This window comes from Nelumbo lutea, chromosome 3 (assembly GCF_056320005.1).
Source record: "Nelumbo lutea isolate HS-2025 chromosome 3, American lotus-T2T, whole genome shotgun sequence".
In the NCBI taxonomy this organism is placed as follows: Eukaryota; Viridiplantae; Streptophyta; class Magnoliopsida; order Proteales; family Nelumbonaceae; genus Nelumbo; species Nelumbo lutea.
Window position 1 is genome coordinate 81,224,628 of NC_142686.1, and position 20,056 is coordinate 81,244,683.

The 20,056-nt window shown below is 37.6% G+C and overlaps 3 long non-coding RNA genes and 1 pseudogene across 3 annotated transcripts; 1 reads left to right on the forward strand and 3 right to left on the reverse strand.

The window, feature by feature from the left end:
* Positions 1–20,056, forward strand: part of LOC148865965 (WD repeat-containing protein 26 homolog) — a 117,624-nt pseudogene that overhangs the window by 38,774 nt on the left and 58,794 nt on the right.
* Positions 9,605–11,361, reverse strand: LOC148865966 (uncharacterized). Its single transcript, XR_016109618.1, has 4 exons — positions 11,246–11,361; positions 11,099–11,170; positions 10,850–10,973; positions 9,605–9,719 (listed from the first exon to the last, which is right to left on the reverse strand). It is a non-coding gene; the product is annotated as an uncharacterized LOC148865966 (long non-coding RNA).
* Positions 12,003–12,969, reverse strand: LOC148865967 (uncharacterized). The gene is made up of 3 exons (XR_016109172.1): positions 12,941–12,969; positions 12,255–12,323; positions 12,003–12,147 (listed from the first exon to the last, which is right to left on the reverse strand). It is a non-coding gene; the product is annotated as an uncharacterized LOC148865967 (long non-coding RNA).
* On the reverse strand, positions 13,142–20,030 carry LOC148865968 (uncharacterized). Its single transcript, XR_016109666.1, has 3 exons — positions 19,893–20,030; positions 13,380–13,456; positions 13,142–13,266 (listed from the first exon to the last, which is right to left on the reverse strand). It is a non-coding gene; the product is annotated as an uncharacterized LOC148865968 (long non-coding RNA).

Below are 20,056 nucleotides of genomic sequence, written 5' to 3' on the forward strand. Positions count from 1 at the left end.
TTCATACACGAATTGGGAGCGATTCCATCCAGCACATCTCCCATCCCGTTGTTGTGTGACAACAATGGAGCGATCGCCCAGGCTAAAGAGCCTCGGGCTCCTCGAAGTCGAAGCACATCGAGAGAAAGTACCATGTACTGCAGGAGATCGTTGGTAGAGGGGACGTCCTGATTCAGAAGGTAGCATCAGCGGATAATGTGGCAGACCCATTGACTAAGCCACTGACACAGAAGGTGTTTGAGAAACACATGGAAAGTATGGAACTCCGGCTTGTACCAGATTGGACCTAAGTGCAAGTGGGAGCTGTTAGACAGTTTTGTATGCCCTTAGCTTCAATCTGATTTAATGTACTTTTGTTATTTAGTGGAAATAAATAAAGTGCATGTTTGATTCATATTGTTTGGTTTAATTCTGTGTAAAACCCTAAAACTGAACATTTATAGAGACTCATGTTAGTTTTAAATGTTCACAGCCGTTGGATAAGTCTGGGGAGATTTATCCTGCCAAGGCTGATACTGGTGTGCCACCAAGTGTTGGGATGGCCTGTCTCAGCCATCAGGGTAAGACCCGAGGCACATGCAGTATGGGATTACTTGAATCCTTGAACCGGACCAGATTTCCAGTATTGCCCTGGACCTTGGAGATAGATGGGCAAAACTGGAAAGTTACACCTGACCCCTAGACTCGATTATGACATTTCACTAGGTGTTGGATCAGGCTGCCTTTGATATGCCATTCAGTGAGATCCTTAGCGGGGATCAAAACCTGGGTATGTTGGGGCAGTTTGAGAATTCATCTGAGTGGGTGATCATAGTGACAGAATCAGCCACTTTGTCGGACAAAGGGTAATGATCGGGAATGCACTCTCTCTGATGGAAACCAAACTGCCAGCAGTTGATTTCAATCGTTGGAATTTTGTTTTGCAAAATTAATATATTTATATATGTATGTACGGTTTCGAATTGTTTGCAAATGGTTTTAATTCCCGGGATCCATGTGAGAGGAGAGTGCGGCACTGTTCCTTGCAGCCGAGGGAGAGGTCCTCTCTTGTCGGGCAGTGCTTGATCATTAAGGGCTAAGAGGTTAAGTGTAAAACCATTGAGGATAATACCTGATGGGCTAATCTTGCACCTGCCCACAGTCCCTGGGTTTTTATAAGATGGCTTGGCCCAGGGACCACTTAATGTAAGTGTTGGGCCCATAGGGTCCATATGATGGACTCAATGGGTTCATTGAGTTTTTCAGTGAATTCGGCTGGGCCTTGTTTTAGAGGCTGGGCCGAACCCATGTGGCTGGTGTGTAGATCAATGCTTGGGTCCCATGCAATACAAAGAAGCCCAACTGGGTAGCAGATTGGAAAGTAATTAGACACTGAACACTTAATGGGCCAAAAGCCCATTTCGAGGTGGGCTGATATGATCACCCATCCATGGGGCGAATTTGAGATTAAAGTTAGTAAAAGGATTGGGCCTTTAGCCTTATCCACTCTTAGAGACCAAATTCAAATTAGATATAATCTGGTAACCTCCTGATAAGATCAGGAGTAAGCTAACTCTATCTGTAGAAAGGATTAAGATTATCCCCTATCCAAATACTGATGTGGATTGGGATAACTCCTAAAAAGGAGGTTTCTTAATCAAGAAGAAAGGAGGATATTTCGAACCACCTTGAAGAGATATAGGATATCTCCTGCGATTGAGATAGGATCTCATTCATACTCTCCAGAAAAATAGAAAAAGCAGTTCAGCCTTTTTCGTTTTGGAGATCTCCTCCTGCCGCCGCCATCTGCCATTGAAAGATTAGATCTTTGCAGAAAAGAAAGTCAAGAAATCTGTTTTGACATCAGTCTTGCAAGAAAGACTGAAAAAGATTCAGTGTTTAGTACTTCCAGAGGATTCTTGTGAAGGATTCAATGTGTAGGACGCACCCTGCTGGTTCTGTTCCATTCACAGCTGTGTCATCTTCAGCAGGAACGGATCTTGGAGCATTCTTTGGGCGTGAACACCAACTTTGGGAGATACTGCTTCTCTGGATCAGGTATATTCCTCCCATTTATCTTTTGGTACAGATCTGGTTTGATTACGGTTCAAGTAGGATCCTTGAATATTGTATTCTAAATTTAGGGAATATGATTCCCAGTTGAGAGAAGGTAGGAAATTTTTGAAATTCGCCCACCCATTCCGCAACCTTTATGGCGTCCATTAAATGGATCCTACCATTCTTTCACTTCGGTCAAAGAGATTGTTCACAGTGCTGTAGGTGGTTCTGGTTAGGGCTGGCCGAAGTGGTTACAGGGTTCACAGTGCTGGTATCACACCAGATAGGTTTCACTTAAGACTAAACCAGTTCAGGTACAGTAGCAAATGAAGGTCTGTATCTGAACCAATTCACAGAGCAGAAGTAGTGCTGATACCAGAAGAATGGCTGATAACCGACCTGGAAATCATCTGTAACTAAAGTCGCCACAATTCTGTAAAGGTCTTGCTGATGCACCGAAGCTGCAACTATAGAGGAGGCTTTGTCTTTACCACTGTTCTGCACAAATCTGGCTAGAGCACTAAAGTTGTAACTGTAGAGGAAGCCCTCCCCCTTTCGGCTAGTGCTAGGACTGCTGGAATCAATCCTCAACTAGGTCTGTCTTGTACAGACTTCTCTTAGTATCCAAATAGCTACTACTTGCTAAAAAAAAAAACTAGTAGGACATCTACTTCTGGGTCTTACTTCCCTTGAGTCCTACAACCAAGAGAAACCCTAGGTTCGAACTTGCTGAGTTCCCTTACACTCCTAGGTCTTCACTGCAGCAACCCAGAAAGAAAGGAGAAGATGAAGGAAGGCAGCAAGAGAAGATAGTGCATTGGTTGAAACCAGGAAGGAGCTAATGCTCTGATACCATGTAAATTGAGAAGCTGAACTCGAAGTAGTAAAGAAGAGGATGAACTTCTTAGATGCAGAGAATGTCGAACTGTGTTAGCAGTCAACCAGGCCTTTATTTAAATATAAGTGAAGTACAAAGTACAATAAAATTACTGGTATACCCCTGATTAGTAATGGGACAACCAGAATACTTAAAACATAAACAGGATTAGGCCCATTAGCAAAGGCCTAGTTATAAGATAAAATTAACATAAGAATGGGCTAATAGGAGACCCTATCAGCCGAACACACTCTAGCATTCTAACAATAATGACACTCTTCATGCTACATAGTTTCTTGTTGACTTGAATAAGTATGCATTTACCAAATAGATGCTTTAACTATGTATTCAAGTGTTAATCTTTTACTATGAATTATCAATCTCTTGACTGATGTACAATCTGGTAGATTGGAGGTTCTGCATGATGAAGGAGAATAGGCCCATGGATACTGGCCAATGGAGGAGAATTTTGAAGGTTGAAGCTAAGGAGTTCTTATTTGAAGAAATGAGAATCAGGGGTGCGCTGAGCTTGAAGATTAGGGAAGCAAAGAAGGAAACTATGCTGCAAAAGGCCATTGAAGTGATTGAATGGCTTAAGGAGTTCGTCAGTGGACAACTAAACTGGAAGAAGTATGGGACCGAAGAACATAGTTTTCAAGGCGCCAAGGCGAAGCTAGGTGACAGGGGGATGCCTTGTCGCCTAGTCGCCTAGGCGATGGATTTTTTTAAGTAAAACCATATATCCTAGGGTAGTTTCCTAGGTTCCATAACCATCTTTCCTTAACAATTATTCATAATTTTCACAAGAGAAGTATAAACTTCATTTTTAAGTCTAAAAATCAACATTTTATGGGAAGAAAAAGAACAAAGGAAAGAAAATTCAAAAAATATAGGGGTTGAACCCCTACTTTTGTTATAGGAAAGAAGAAAAGAAAAGGTGGAAGAAGAAGAAGAAGAAGAAGAAGATGTGTTAGAAGAAAATGTGTTTATTAGACAAAATTTTAAGTTCTTCCCTTGCTTACTGGTTCAGGTTTTGAGGATTTTGAGGGTTCAATCAAGGATCAAAATTTCGATACGATACAGCCCGTATCGAGTGTATTGTATTGTATCTTTGGGGTCCTGATACCTATTTATAGGTGTTTTCAAGGACCCACTTTTTTAAATAATATATATATTTAAAAATGAAATTGAAAACCAAATAAATAAAAAAATAGGGGGAGTATCGTTATAAGTACTGATACACCTCTGCCAATACACAGAGGTGTATCGATACTTTGAACCATGGGTTCAATACAGTAGTTAGCAATGTTTGCATTGATTAAACCCTAACAAAATAAGAAATAATAAAAGGGAGTTAGTATATAAACACATAAAATGAATATTCTAGTTTAATAATGTCTATTTTATAATTATAATGTCAAAAAATTAAAAATATACAAGTATTTTATAACCCAGTGCACAAAACTACTTGGCGACTAGGTGAGCCGACCCTCCAAGGGCAACTCGTTGCCTAGGTTTCGCCTTGACAACTATGGACTAATACCCAATCTATGACCACTTTACCCACAATAGCTACAATTAATTCCAAGCTCCCAACCCTACCCCCTGAGAGCCCTAGCGCTTTAAGATCCACCCTCTCTTCCTCTTCTTCCCCCCAAATTTCATTTTTTGTTTCTAACTCAAAAGTTCTCCAAATTTTGTTTCCTACTACATCACTACTTCTAGTTTAAGATTTCTAATCAGGTTCCTTACCTGGGCCCTTCTTCTTCCTTCCCTCAGTCCTCTTATGGTCCAACTTAATAATTTCATGCTCCTTCCCTGTCCTCGCTACTATTTTCTCCTAGCTTCAACTCCTTAGTCATTCTCTTCCAAACACTCCTCTTCTCCACCTTCTTCGTCTCTTCCATGAGACAAGTTTTTTAGAAAATCTTTTTACAACAAGATCCCGGAAGCTACTCTTCTTTGGATTGTCCCCATAAGATAGACCAAAGTATTTCAATGGCCATTGAGACACCTCACAACCCAAAACGTTAGAATATTCTAACATCTCTCTCTCTTCTACATTAATACCCACAATACAAATTTTATCAAAGTTGACTTTTATATTTGAGATTTGTTCAAAATTACCACTAACTTGATGTTCCTAGCCCACCTTCTATTCCCTCCCTCACAAAATGAAATTGTGTCATCTACAAATTGCAAATGTGTAATTGGAATTGATAAGTGATTTGCCTATTCTTCACAAAGGCACCTTGATTATGTGAAATAATGGAAGGGAGAGCTACCTCAATCCTAAAAGAGAGAACCTTAGCAATTATTTTATTATACAAGCTATTCACCAAGCTTATGGGCCTAAACTCTCAATGATGGACTGCATCAGATTTCTTAGGCACCAAAGAAATAAAAGTTGAGTTCAGACCTGGATTTATTATCTCTCCCAAAGAATTCATTGAACATTTCCTGCATCATTAGAGATGCTTGTTAGCCTATAAATGTTCTTCTATCATCTTATGGGAAGATCCATGGCTTCCAATGGTTGAGGGTTTCAAAATTATGGATTGTAGATTGGGGCCGGGATATCCAACTCGTTTGAAGGATCTCATAAATGAAAATGATCAAACATGGAATCAGGTTGTTGTTAAAAGCACTTTACAAAACTTAACACTAAGAAAATTCTTTTAATCAAGTTTTTTATGGGTAGATGGGAGAATGAAATTACTTGGGTCCAAACTCTATGAAATGTTTCTTGGTTTGCTCTGCTTATTTTATAGCTACATCCATGGTTAATGAAGACAAGAAAACACACAACATAGCTTAATAAAAGGCAATGGAAGCTTCTGTGGTCCATTCCTTTTGAGCCAAAAACGACTTTTGTCTGGAAGTGTATCAGGAATGCCATCTCTTTTTTCAATCAATAATCTGGAATGCCATCTCTTTTTTTGATCAATAATCTGGAATGTCATCTCAATTAATCAAAATTTGTATGCAAAAGGTGTTGTTGATATCCCTTTGTGTCCCATTTGCAAAGTTTGTCCATTTGTCCAGACACAATCTTTCATGCCCTTTGTGATTGCAACCATGCTAAAAGCTACTGGTTTGGCAGTTTTTTATGCAAAAAAAAATTGATGTCCTTAGCCCGCCATATATTATAGTCTTGTCTTCCTTTAACCATCTTACCATCACCTCCGAGTCATAGTTGTCAAGGCACCCAGGCGACCACAGGGCACTCAGTCGCCTAGGTGACTAGGCGGGCACCTAGGCGACGCCTAGGCAATGGAATTTGAAGGTATAAAATATATATCCCTACCCCTCTTAAGCTACACTATTGGTTTTTATACTAACCAACATACCTGTGTGCTAGCTATTAGCAATAAAATCATTCAAATAAAACATAAAATGCCATAGCTAGCATCCATACCAAAAAAATGGGGGATTGTAGATAAGAAAAGAGTGAAAAATAAGGGGGTGGAGCCCCTGTTTTGTTCCTAACATAATGTTGAAACTGAAGATAGGAGAGGAGACGTGTGTTTCGGCAATGAGGGTTCTGAGAAGAGTTTTCAAACAGTCTCTATCTAAGCCCTCTAACACTGTTTTATGAGATATTTTTGAGTAATTACAAGGAGGCCCTTAGTTGGGCAGAATTTACAAAGAACTTAAAAAATAACTTAACATTGACAGGATGGGCCCAAAATAACAAGAAGAATAAACAACCTATGGGCCATTCGGCCCATCTTCTCTACACTCCCCCTCAAGCTGAGCATAGATGTCAATCATGCCAAGCTTGCTCGTATCATGCTGAAGTTTTGCCTTGGGAATGCCTTTGGTAAGAAAATCTGCCAACTGTCCTTCAGATGTGATGAAAGGAAGACACACTTCACCTGAAGAAACCCTTTCCCTAATGAAGTGTTGATCAACTTCAATATGCTTGGTCCTATCATGTTGCACTGGGTTGTGAGCAATGTTGATGGTGAAGGGATAGGAAATCCATCATATGGACGCCCAAGATTGTGGAATAAAGGGAGCGAATTTCAAAAATTTTTTCTTTCCCTTCAACTGAAAATCAAATTCCCTATTTAGAAAATCATATTTTCAAGGATCATTCTTGAACCATAAACTGAACCAGATTTGAACCAAAAGGAGGAGAGAGAGAGATAATACCTGATATAGAGAAACAATATCTCTCAATGGAGGTGTTCACGCCCAAGGTAGAAACAAAAATCTACTCCCACTGAAGATGGCGCAGTGCAAGGTGGAGCAGAATCAGCAGTGTCCTTCCTAAGAACTTGATTCTTCCCAAGAATCACTTGGACGACTTGTGAATATAACTCCTACCAATCTATTCTCCAAAAGATTGGAATCAAGATCCAATCTTGATTTTTCCCAAGCAATGGAGATCGAACTGCAAAAGGCGGCGGCTGCAGGAAGGAGGCGGCTAAAGAGAATTTGCAGGGTGTAGAATTCTCTCTTCTGTGATCTCAGCTCTAAAGACAAGACCGTTGGTTGTCTGTTGAATTGGATGTTGTGTCTAAAGGCTGCCGCCCCCTCTTCTTTTTATAGACTTAAAGGGATCAGCTCCTAATCCCATTAGGAGTTGCTAACCCAAATCATATCTGGATTAGAAGTCCCTTTAAGATAAGGGATAATCCTTATCTTATTTGCAGATTAGATCAACCAGTTCCTAATCTAATTAAGAAGTTTCCAAATCTAAATCTCATTTAGATCTTGGACTCTCTGAGTGGATAGGGTGTGGGCCCAATCCTATCAGCTAATCTTATCTCAGAATTCGCCCCTTAAAGACTAATCAAATTAGCCCAGTTCGAAATGGGCTTAAGGCCCATTTAGGGTTATGTATTCATTAAGCCTTCCAAACTGCTGCCTAGTTAGGCTTCCTTGTATGGCGTGGGACCCAAACATTGATCTACACATCAGCCACATGGGTTCAGCCCAGCCTTTGTTACAAGGCCTGGCCGAATACACTGTTATGGAGAGTGCACCCCCTGAAACCCATCAGATAGGCTCTATGGGCCCAACACTTACCCTAAGTGGTCCCCGGGCCAAGCCACCTTGTAACATCCAGGGACTGTGGGCAGATGCAAGATTATTCCATCAGGTATTATCCTCAATGGCCTTACACTTAACCTCTCAGCCCATAATGATCATACACTGCCCAACAAGAGAGGACCTCTCCCTCGGCTGTAAGGAACAGTGTTGCACTCTCTCAAGTATGGATCCCTAGAATTAAAACCTTTTGCAAACATTTCAAAACCATAATATATATATATATATATATATATATATATATATATATATATATATACTTTTTATATCTCATATAAAATATATTTTGCAAAACAAATCTCAACGATTGAAATCGACTGCCGGCAGTCTTGGTTTCCATTAGTGAGAGTGTATCCCTGATCATTACCTTTGTCCGACAAAGGGGCTGATCCTGTCACTATGATCACCCACTCAGATGAATTCTCAGACTATCCCAACATATCCAGGTTTTGACCCTTGCTAAGGATCTCATTGATTGGTATATCAAAGACAGCCCAATCCGACACCTAGTGTAGTATCATAATCGAGTCTAGGGGTTGGGTGTAACTTTTCAGTTTTGCCCATCAATCTCCAAGGTCTAGGGCAATATTGGAAATCTGGTCCAGTTCAAAGATTCAATTAATCTCACATTGTATGTGCCTAGGATCTCACCCCGGTAGTTGAGACAAGCTACCCCAACCGAATTGGTGGTACCACAGTGTCAGCTTTGTTAGGATAGGTCTCCCCAGACCGACCCACTAGCTGTGAACATTCTATAATAACACGAGTCTCATTAAGTGTTCAGTTTAGGGGTATTACACAGAAACATACCAAGGGAACATGAATCAAATGTGAACTTTTATTCATTTACAATAAACTCATAAAGTACATCAATTTGATTGAAGCTAAGGGCATACGAAACTGTCTAACAACTCCCACTTGCACTTAGGTTCAATCAGGTACTAGCCGGAGTCCCATGCTTTCCACGTGTTTCTCAAACACTTTTTGTGATAGTGGCTTTGTCAATGGGTCTGCAAATTTTCTGTTGACGCTACCTTTTGAATCAGGACGTCCTCTCTACCAACAATCTCCCTCAGTACATGGTACTTCCTCTCGATGTGTTTCGACTTCGAGTGGGCTTGTGGCTCCTTAGCCTGAGCAATAGCTCCATTGTTGTCACACAACAATGGGATGGGTGATGTGCTGGATGGAACTACTCCCAACTCGTGAACGAACTTCTTCATCCACACGGCTTCCTTGGCAGCCTCACTTGCGGCAATGTACTCGGCCTCGGTCGTGGAGTCTGCAGTGGACCCCTGTTTGCTACTTTTCCAGCAAACATCACACGATCCTATCATGAAAACATACCCAGATGTAGACTTTCTATCATCTGGATCCGACTGGAAATCGACATCTGTATACCCTTGGATCTGTAGTGAGCTACCATCGAATACTAGACATACATTTTGAAGTAGCACCTTAGTATATAGGCATGCAAGGACAATAATACAAGCTTCAAGAAAGGAAAAGGAGAGAAAACCATTGCAGTGCTATCTTATCTTTCATCTTAAGGGTACTCAATCGAGAATATGGTTATGGCTATCTTCGTGTTCTGAAAATTAAAATTGTTTACTGTTAATCCATAAGAAAAAAGAAATACCTTGAACATGTGTACTAGCCAAAGAGGCAATTCAATTTGAGGATCAGTATGCAGAAGTGTTTCTGCAACAATTACCGGTAACCTTGGGTGTAACTTCTTATATTTTTCCTGAAGTTTGTGTACAATCAAGTGGAAAACAAATAAAATTAGTAATCAGAGACACATAGACACATGAAATAGCACAAATGCATGATATCTTATAATCATAGAAAATAGTCTATAATGCAGAAAATTTGCACCATATACCGATTTACACTGGTTAAAATAATCAAAGCTAATATCTAGAAAGGAACAGAATTAAATGTAAAAACAACTCTAGAAATACCCCAAGTTGACCAATCAGTGCCTCACACCCAGATCCTAATTGGGCCTACTTTGGAAAGAATGAGCTAACTCATTAGCCAATTCAGTGGCCCCTCTCAAAGTGAAGCCCTCTAACTCTACAATTCGCTCAGTCTGGTAAATCTTACTCTACTGCTTTTTTCTATATTTTTATCTGGTTCTAACAAGTAATAAGGTTTTTTTCCATACCTGACTGTTAATATGGTGAACTATACTGTTACTCTTACAATATCTGGATTTATGGCTTGTAGGAACAACCAAAGCTATAATCACAGTACACAAAAGGCAAGTGAGAAAGGAATACAGCAACAGAGGGTATTGGAATCTTTGTCATCCACAATAATAATGTTGGAAGACAAAGAAACAAACAAGGAGGAGTTAAAAGAATCTCTATGTATTTGGGACTATATCACCTGAAGGAGAGTGAAAAGAAGAATACAGTGGCTAGGGGAACTAGGGCAACATGATGATCATTATACATACTGTTTTTTTCATATCTTTCTCATAAAATTATGACAGTAACTCAAAAAAAAAAAAAAAAAAGAATAACATCATCACTTTATTGTACCTGAGGCTCAGTTTGGAAAGACTACAAATACAAGTGTAAAACCTTGTATTTTGTATGTATTTGCACTGTTTTGTATTTGTACTCTTCCAAAACTGAGCCTGAATATCAGCACTCTAATTTGCCTCCAACACATTGATGAATTTTCAATATAGGATCTTGACATAGACACAATAGTAGAAATGCTAACAGCAAATATCAACTTCATGGAGAATGATGGGAAGAACAACCCAAATTGCAGTTCACACAATGAAATCACAACTCTACGGTAAACCAAAGCAACATGTCATATTATACGATATAACAATAAGCTGAGACAAAACAAACGCACAAGATAAATCATGAGTTGTTCCCACTGGAAGTTCCCACTTGACTGCTGAGATAGAGATGCGCCTTGAATAAATGTTTCATTGGCTGATGAGGTCAGAACAAGACCTTGCATTCTGAAACTTTTCCTGGAAGATAAGCAAATTAAGCAATGAATAAATGTTTCATTGGCTGATGAGGTCTTTCTTTTGTTTTTTTTTTTCTTTTATTTATGGGATGGGAGTGGTGCAGAAAAGGGAAAACCATGTCTTACCCACTAAATGTGGAAATTACTCCTTTTGGACAACATTTCAGTGCTATAGCAACAAAGATTCGTTCCAATTCACTACAAAAAGACACCATTATTATATTTCAAGAAAGGAAAAACTTTACGTAACAGAATGGCACAACGAAGTTGCACCTCTTCAATCCTGAACCCTTCCAAAATCTCAGAAGAATTGTAAATGCTATATCATATAAATTTGTCTGAATCAACAGGTCCACTATATCTGATGGGAGTTTTTGATTTCCTGAAAAAGAAAAAGAGAAATGCAGCAAAGAAAATGAGTTTATATTTGTAAAAATAAAATGTTGTGATGCTTGAAATGTACAACCCTTTTTTCCTTATGGTCAATCTCCTTTCAACTCTATAGACCCACTCATTAACACATGCATGTATGCAAATACCACATTTAACTCCTCACCTGTAAATGTTGATTTTGCATTCGCACATGAAAGTAGATACTGTGCCAATGTCAAAACAAACTCATTTTCCAGCTTTTCAATATCAATATTATATTATACCTTCTGTGATTGAACATCATTGCTGGTAACAGCTGAAAAATGGACAACAATCATTACTCAATATAAACCATAAGAACATGAATGAAAAAGAATTTCCAACACAATAATTACAGCTAATCAAAATCCTTCTTGTATGTTGTGCAACTAACCGCTTAAAAACAATGAAATAAAAGTAGTTCCATGTTGAAATACAAAAACCTACAGTTCTCATTGCAAAATGTACGGGCCCTTTTGTGTGGATAATGCTCATCCAAACAAGAGTAGCCTTCAATGTGAGGGTCGATCCAAGAAAATGTGGGACCAACAAGATGCAAGGCATTGATAACTGCAGATAATCCATTCAGCCTCTCATGCAAAAACTATGGAAAGTTGGTCATCCTTCGGGGTAGCTTCATTCATCAAGCGAGTTGTATATCTGTACATATAACTAGCTGCCCTTCTCCAGTTGTGCCGATGCATTTCAAAAGAATAAAGTAACTTGTATGGATTTGGTTTTGCTGCAACATCTGACCGCTCTGCCTGAAGAGTTAAATGATATCAATCTTGAAAAAAATCAGAAAGAGAATAATGGTAAAACACCAAAATGAATACATCTTAAAAATGATGTTTCTCCAACTAGGGCATACCTTTAAAGCAAGCTCTTGCTCAACTTTTTCCATTAGCCCAATAAATGGCAGTTGTCCATCACAAAGTGTCTGCAACAGTTAATAATGGAAAATTCTATATGTCAAAGTAGGATGTTGTGTGGGTTCTATACCCATGTCAGGACAAATGAATTTACAGCCACACACTAAATAGATATGATAATACACTATCTTAACAAGCATACTAGGGAAGATGACATGTCAAAGTGCTTTAAAATCCTTACATGGTAGGAGGCACAGTATCATTATCATAGCTAATCAATACAATATATAGGGAAGATGATAATGTCAAGCCCACTTATAAGGGTAGAGCCAATATTGATTAGCTGGATAAGTGGATCCTGGTGTGATTGACAAAATCAAACGCTGAAATGCGTAGACATAAGAGGACAATGGTAAATTTATCATGTAGAATCATGAATTTTTCTAATCATACTAAAATCAGATAAGATGCACAAGCAGCAGGCTGAGTTTTATATGCAGATGAAGCTTATATAGTCACTCAGCAATATATGATATCTGTTTCAATGGGTATTTGCCATGTATTAAATTTCTATCAAATTTACCTCAGGCAAACTTCAAAGAGGAAGCTGTCCTAGAACAAAAAGCATATTACAAACCACAATAGAGAATAACAGAAGACTTCCAAATATGTCACAATGGATAACCTTACTGATGCCCTGCTCACAAAGAACAATTATGAAACGCCTAAGACAGATGTATTCGCTATCGTCATCTGGATTTGAAATTATAGCACAATATGCATCATAATAGCGGTGAAGATCTAGAGTAAACTTGAAGACATTTGCCCAAAATCGCCCTCTAATAGTTATTGCAGGTTCATTAAAAGGATCCCCATCACAGATCTCATCTTTCAGACCAAGAACTTCATCTACTTGCTCAAGTGCAGCAAGAGCAAACTGGCAAGCACCTTCACTCATATTATATTGCTCAAAAATCTGCATTGCCCACTGATAATAAAGAAGCTTCCAGGCTGATGCAAAGGCAGAAAAAAGATGAGAAATGAGAAATTAAAATAAAATAAAAATCATTACAAAATACCGGTTTCACACAGAAAGTAAAAATAATTCTTTTCACTGAACTCACTATGATCAAGATTTGACAGTCCTGTTTGAAAGGACAAACTCTGTAAAGCTTGTAATGCTCCTTGTCCTGATGATGCTCTGAGATGAAAACAAATTATAGTAATTAATAACAAGAAACTGGAACTGTGTAATACACATCTGATTAGGGAAACACCACATAAATGTTGGAGCTGAGATTGAAGAGAATCCATAGAATTCCAATAATTTTGAACTTACTATTTCTAACAATTCCAACAATTCCAATTACTCCTTTGTAATTTTTGAACTTACTATTTCTAACAATTCCAATAATTATTAGCTATGAAAAAAAATCCTGATTCACCATTTTTTGTAATTGCTGGTTTCTTAAGATTAAGCTAAAAAGTGGTTCTTTTTTTATTTCTTTTGAAGGGATACACAATGGGGGGTAGCCCATCCCCCAACCCAGGTGCAAGCAGGATTCGATGGTAGCCCATCTGAACTCCTTGTAAAGAAGCAAGGAATTCAGCTCTAATGGAACCCCCACATCTACTGGACCCAAGAACATAGCAACAATATTACCATTTGCACCGCTAAGTACTCCTGCACCAACTTCATTTTAGATGAACTTTTTTCTACCTATCCCCAATATCTCCAAATGTCGTACTTACCTACATATTTTTGTATAAGACACTACATAGTATTTTTATAATTTTTATTTTATGACATTTATAATATCACAAACATACTAGTATATTAAATTATTCGTTTTGAGGGTTTTCAATATTTTTACAATTATTATACCAGTTATTTTTTATTAATTTTGTATTTGTTTGGGTTCAATCAACACAGAAGTTAGAGATGTAGACATCAACCCTTATAATTTCAAACCTATATTGACAAGTAAAGAAGAACTTGGAGATTTTATCCAATCAGCACAGAAGATCAATCAAGGAATTATCATTATTATTATATATTATATCAAATAATAATTAGTATTTCTCTCCCTCGAATAAAAAGAAGGGTCCGTCCCATATAATTTCTGTATTTTCTTTTCTTGCTTCTTTTTCTTCTCATAAATAAGTTGATTTTCTATGCTTTCGCATGAGGTTTATACTTATTTCAAGAGGATTATGATAATTATTAGTCAAAGATTACGGCTGATTACTAAAAAATCTATGAAGTATGAAGCTATCATAGGTTCACCTTGGCACCTTGAAAACTATGCTTTTTTTTTTTGACAAGTGACTATGCTTATTTTGAAGAGAATAAATAAAATTTCATTAGAAAAAGGTAAAGGAATACAAGAGAAAGGTGATAAGACATCACCCGAAGCAGCACACCCAAAGGACCAATCAATCAGACCTCAATAACCTCATAATAGAACCCAATAACCATACAACTTCCAAACATTAAGATTCACCCAACCAACTTCGAACAAAGATAGAGAAAAAAAAAACCCAAAAAAACTCCCACAAAAGCATAAGCAGTCAGCCTGGCATCTGAACAGAAAGCAAGCCCTCCTTGCACAACCACCAAGGTCTCAACTTGTCTCCGTTGATCTTCCTCCTTTCAAAATAGCCAATAGGCAGATTTGACCAAAAACCACCCATCTTTGGTTGGGGCCCAAATTACCTTATCCTCCATGACAGATGAGCATAGAAAGATTTTAATAATTTCTTGGACCCCGTGGCCGGTGAATAGAAGTCACAGTCTATCAGATGGTTTAAAAATGTAACTAATTTCCACACATATTTCCATTTCCATGGGTAGTGGCACGAAATTTTACCAGAATTGATATTTCCCTGATGAACATTACCAGCATTATGTGGAGTTCAAGAGAGTTTCCACAACATATTTCCATTTCCACTTCCATGGGTAGCAACATGAAATTTTACTAGAATCAACATATTCCCCAGTGAACACTAGCAGTACTACATGGAGTCCAAGGGATAGTATTATAAGTTTATAACATAAGTTGATCACAATATTGTAGACAAGTGAAGTAACCATGTTATCGTCCGCCTAACTTACATGATTACCACTTGGAGCTAGCTCAAAATTCATTTCAAACACGAAGTTAAATATTAGTTTTTGTTTGTGTAATAGATTATTTAGTTGATCTAGTACAACCATTTACATTTTCTATGAGTTAAAATTTTTCTTAACTCATTCCATCATGAAGCTCTGAATCTTAAGGTTTACAAGACAACTTCAGAATGTATTCTTTTGTCTTTAACATTAGTTTCTTATCTTTGTTTAATGATTTGGAACAAGACAATAATTTAAAAAGGTGTGCATATGCTTTCTTTCATTATTTCATAAGATATAATTCTATATTTTGCATATTTTACAATGTTCCCACCATGTCAATAACTTTTACAATATTTCCATACGATATTTCTGACATTTCCAACATGTTTCTTATATTTGGATGACCGACATTTCCACCAACATCGACATTTTAAACCTTGGTCTATCAACACTCCACTGGTGGGGGGTATCATGGATGAGATGACGGGACATATGCCCATCGAGAATCTGAGATCATTAGTTGAGGCGGATGTCGTTTTGAAGACTAGTAAAGATGAAATCTATGATTTCAGCCAAATCTTGATCTTCGAGCTGTCTCCTATGTGCCAAATAAGGGCAGGCCTTATAGTTTCTCTACCCTATATGAGGGTTCTCCAACTTTAGCAAGAAGGGCTTTGTTGAACAAGATCATATCTTTAAAACCCAAGCCCCACCAACAACCATTGGGCTTAGCCAAATTCCTCCAACTCAACCATTTAATTCCCTTCTCCAAAGACTTCTACCCCCAAAGGAAATTAACACAACTCCTCTTTAGCTTTTTACCAATCCCTTTTGGTATGTTATAGTGGGACATAGCGAACATAGGAGAGGCAACTACAACCGACCTGATAAGGGTCTCTCAACCTGTATGGCAGAGAAAAAAGTTCGTTTTTCACTACGAAAGTCAATGGGCAAACCAAGGCATCTTGATTCCCTTCTAGCTTTAAGAATCTTCATCATCCATGAAATGACTCTTCTCAGTCATGGAGAAGTAGTTGACCAGGCATGGAGAAGTAGCTGTGAAGAATGTGTTGGATGGTCGCAAAATTCTGGAAATCAGTTTTTATGAAAATGAGAGTATCATTGACAAATAACAGATGACAAAGGGTCTGACCATGTATATTTAGCTTGATCCCCTGAAGATAGCCATCCTAGACTACATTTGTGATTATGCATGACAAACACTGATCCACCATTAGGAATATGGGGAAATGGGGTCGACTTGCTGCACTCCCTGGCCCAGCTGAATTCTACCTTTCACCACTCCATTGATTAAGAAGCTGAAGATCTGTGAAGAGATACATTGCTGAACCAGATGGATTCAATCATTGCAAAAGCTGATTTCAGTCATAAGAGCCAAAATAAATGGCCATTCTAATCCAGCATATGCTTTTTGCATGTCCAACTTGTTTGCCACAAAAAAAAAAAAAAAAAAAAAAACTTACAGCCAACTATGCAAATTAAATGACGGAAAGAAGCAGATCCATTCAAGATTGCAAAGTGCTAGGATGGCCTTTTATCAGTATGTTTGTGGATCACTGGAAAAGTATAGAAGCATTTCATTGTGGACCTTTATGACACACATTGAGTAGGGAGCAGCTCCTTTATTACATTATATTTGTCTTGTTGGAGTTCTCCTTTTTGTCCTTTCTTGACACAGTATCAAAGCAGGGATTTAGGTAATCTAATTCGTTTACTCCTTTCCCTCTTGGTTCAAACTTCTGTTCCTCTGATTTTTCACAAAATCCAGAGAATCAGACCTGGTTGGACTACTCCATTAAGTGTGGTCTGATGGTTCAAACCATCACTATTGGTGCTTGTGATCAACTGGTGAGGTGAAACCTACTAGTGTTTCATTTGTACTGTGAATGTGAAGTGTTGGACTCTTGAAATCAGATCTCTTAAGTTAATTCCAGAGTAAATGTACGACTATTTTTTCTCTTAATGATGTTATTCATTTTGACATTCAACTAGTTGATTGATCTCACTCTCTTATTGATTAGGAGGCTGTAGGCCTTTCTATGTGGTTCTTCTATTCACATATTTTTCTCCTAATAGATTATTTGGTTAATCTATAGAGTCATTTAAATTTTCTGAGTTTGATTTTTTCTTGAACTCATTCTAGAATGTAGTTTTGACTCTTAAGGTTTTCAGAACCACTTCATAATGTATTCTTTTTGCCTATAACCTTAGATTTCAGCTTTATTTAATGATTTGGATGAAGATAATAATTAAAAAGGTGTCCTACACTTCCTTTATCATTTCATAAAATATCATGCTATATTTTCACATATTTCACATTTCCATTGTTCTTTTTCAACATAGAGTAATCTGGTCCCATCCTCCGGCCTTGCCTGCAACTAATCTTCTGTACCTTTCTTCCTAGAAAATAGCAAAAGGTAAGCAAGTCCAAAATAATCTTCACTTTGGTATTTCCTACCATTGAAGGCCAACAAGCAAAATTGTCTGCCAGAGACCTAGGATCCCCCACACTTGTCTTAAACAGACCATAGAAAAATCCCCATGTGAATTTTGAGTAAGGGCAATCAAAGCAAAGATGTAGGACATTACTTTCAACTCCTTCACATAAGTAGCATCTTTATGCTAACTGAAAACCTCTACTTAATATGATCCGATGTTAAGATACTATCCAAAACAACCATCCGTGCAGAAGCTTCCACCCTAGGTGGGATAGGGTTTCCCTATATGCCTCTCACCTCCAATCTTTCTACCTGGTTTCTCAAATGAACTTAATAGAAAGACTTGACAGAAAATTTTCCATTGCTAGATTCCTTCCATAATCTCAAGTCCCACCTTTCACCCTATAACTCAACTGACTATAAATTAGAAAGCATATCACAAACTCTTCAATATGCAAATCCAACAAATGTCTTCTGAATTTTGGGCACCACACCACCCTCTCTTGAATTGAACTGATATAAATGTGGGCACAATTCACAGAATTTTACAATCCCTAGCCAATCATCTTCCCAAAACTCTATTGTTGACCCATTTCCAACCTAAGAGACAAATTTCGGTAATGCAGATTGAAATCTTAGTAGATGTAAAAAGCACTCTATTGTTGTTTAGTCAAGTGTGGAGGCTGACTACATGGCAATGACCTATGGGGTATGTAAATTGCTTTGGATGAACACCCTACTTCAAGAAATGGGATGCCAGGTGAAGCAACCAATGAATCCCAACTGTGACAAGGATGTGATCAGTGTTACCCACAATCTTGTTCAGCATGACTGAACCAAAGATAATTAAGTTGTTGGGCATATTATTTCAGAAAAGGTAGCAGCAAAGGAGATATCTTTGCCTTTTGTAAGAAAAGAGGATCAATTGGATAGTGTATTGACCAAGGCTGTTGGGAAATCATCACTTTATGAGGTTCACTCCAGGTTGTGTGTGTAAGATATCCAGATACCATCTTGAGGGGAAGTCTTTACAAGTACAGTAACAATCTAATGTTCTAATACATTATGGTAATACTATTATGGTCAGTGTACTCTTCTTAAATTAATACAGATTAGGGATAAACTGGTATTTATATCTATTGCCTCCTTAAATCTCCTCTATTTCTTCTCTTTCTTTTTTCCTCTACCTGAATATCAAATCTATTGCCAGTTTGCCACTACACAGATTACAACAAATACCACTGAGTTAGACTTAGTTATGGACAAGACAAACACGATTTATTAAATATAATCAACAAATAGATTCATTTAATTAATCGATTTTATGACAATAATTACTTAATTATTCAATTATACAATGAGATTCACTAGATTTTCATACATTTTTTACTGCCTAAGGAAAGTCCTTAATTTTTTAAATAAAATGGGAAAAATATGACAAAACGCTGATTTCAAGACTTCAGTGATTTATGTTTACCAATTAGGTTTCGAGGAAAATGTTAATTTCCACAAATCATGACTTTTTTAGTTAAATTACCAAAGAGAATTTTCAGGTCATATAATTACTAAGATTCAACATTTTAACTTTCCAGAAAATAGTTAATATTAGGATTTAGGAGTTCAGTTTCATTTTACAAAATGAAACCTAAATACCAAGTAACTTTAAAGAATTTTAAGGATTTTAACTGCATATTTATTGCAATAGATCGGAGGTTTAAAATCAGGGAAAGCTGGTTATCATTCCCATGTTTTATAGTCCATTCTTAGAAACCTGTAAAATTCATTAAGTTAATCAAGATTACACATGTAGATATGCTCCCTTCTATTATACAAATTTCTAAGAGCACATCAACTTGTTGGTGTTATAATTAAGACAATAACTAATGATAAAAAAAAAACAAAACATAAATTTTGAAAAGCTGTTAGTCCCCACAAACACTTGTATGCACAAGAAAGTAAACAACAGCACCACAATTGAAACATAACAAAAGTAACACAAATAATTAACCACTGAACTAGCAAGGATCATTTCAAAATAAGTAAAAATGCATAAAACTTAGCACCTAAAAAAACAGCGAACAGCTTCACGAACTTTCCTTTCTTTTGAAGTTCCTTGTAATCCACATTGCACTTGTGCAAGAAGGCAGCACCCCAAAAGATGATGGTGCATGCACCATATGCCATCAGAGCCCTGGACACTCACTCTGGGGTATCCTTTCTTTACATG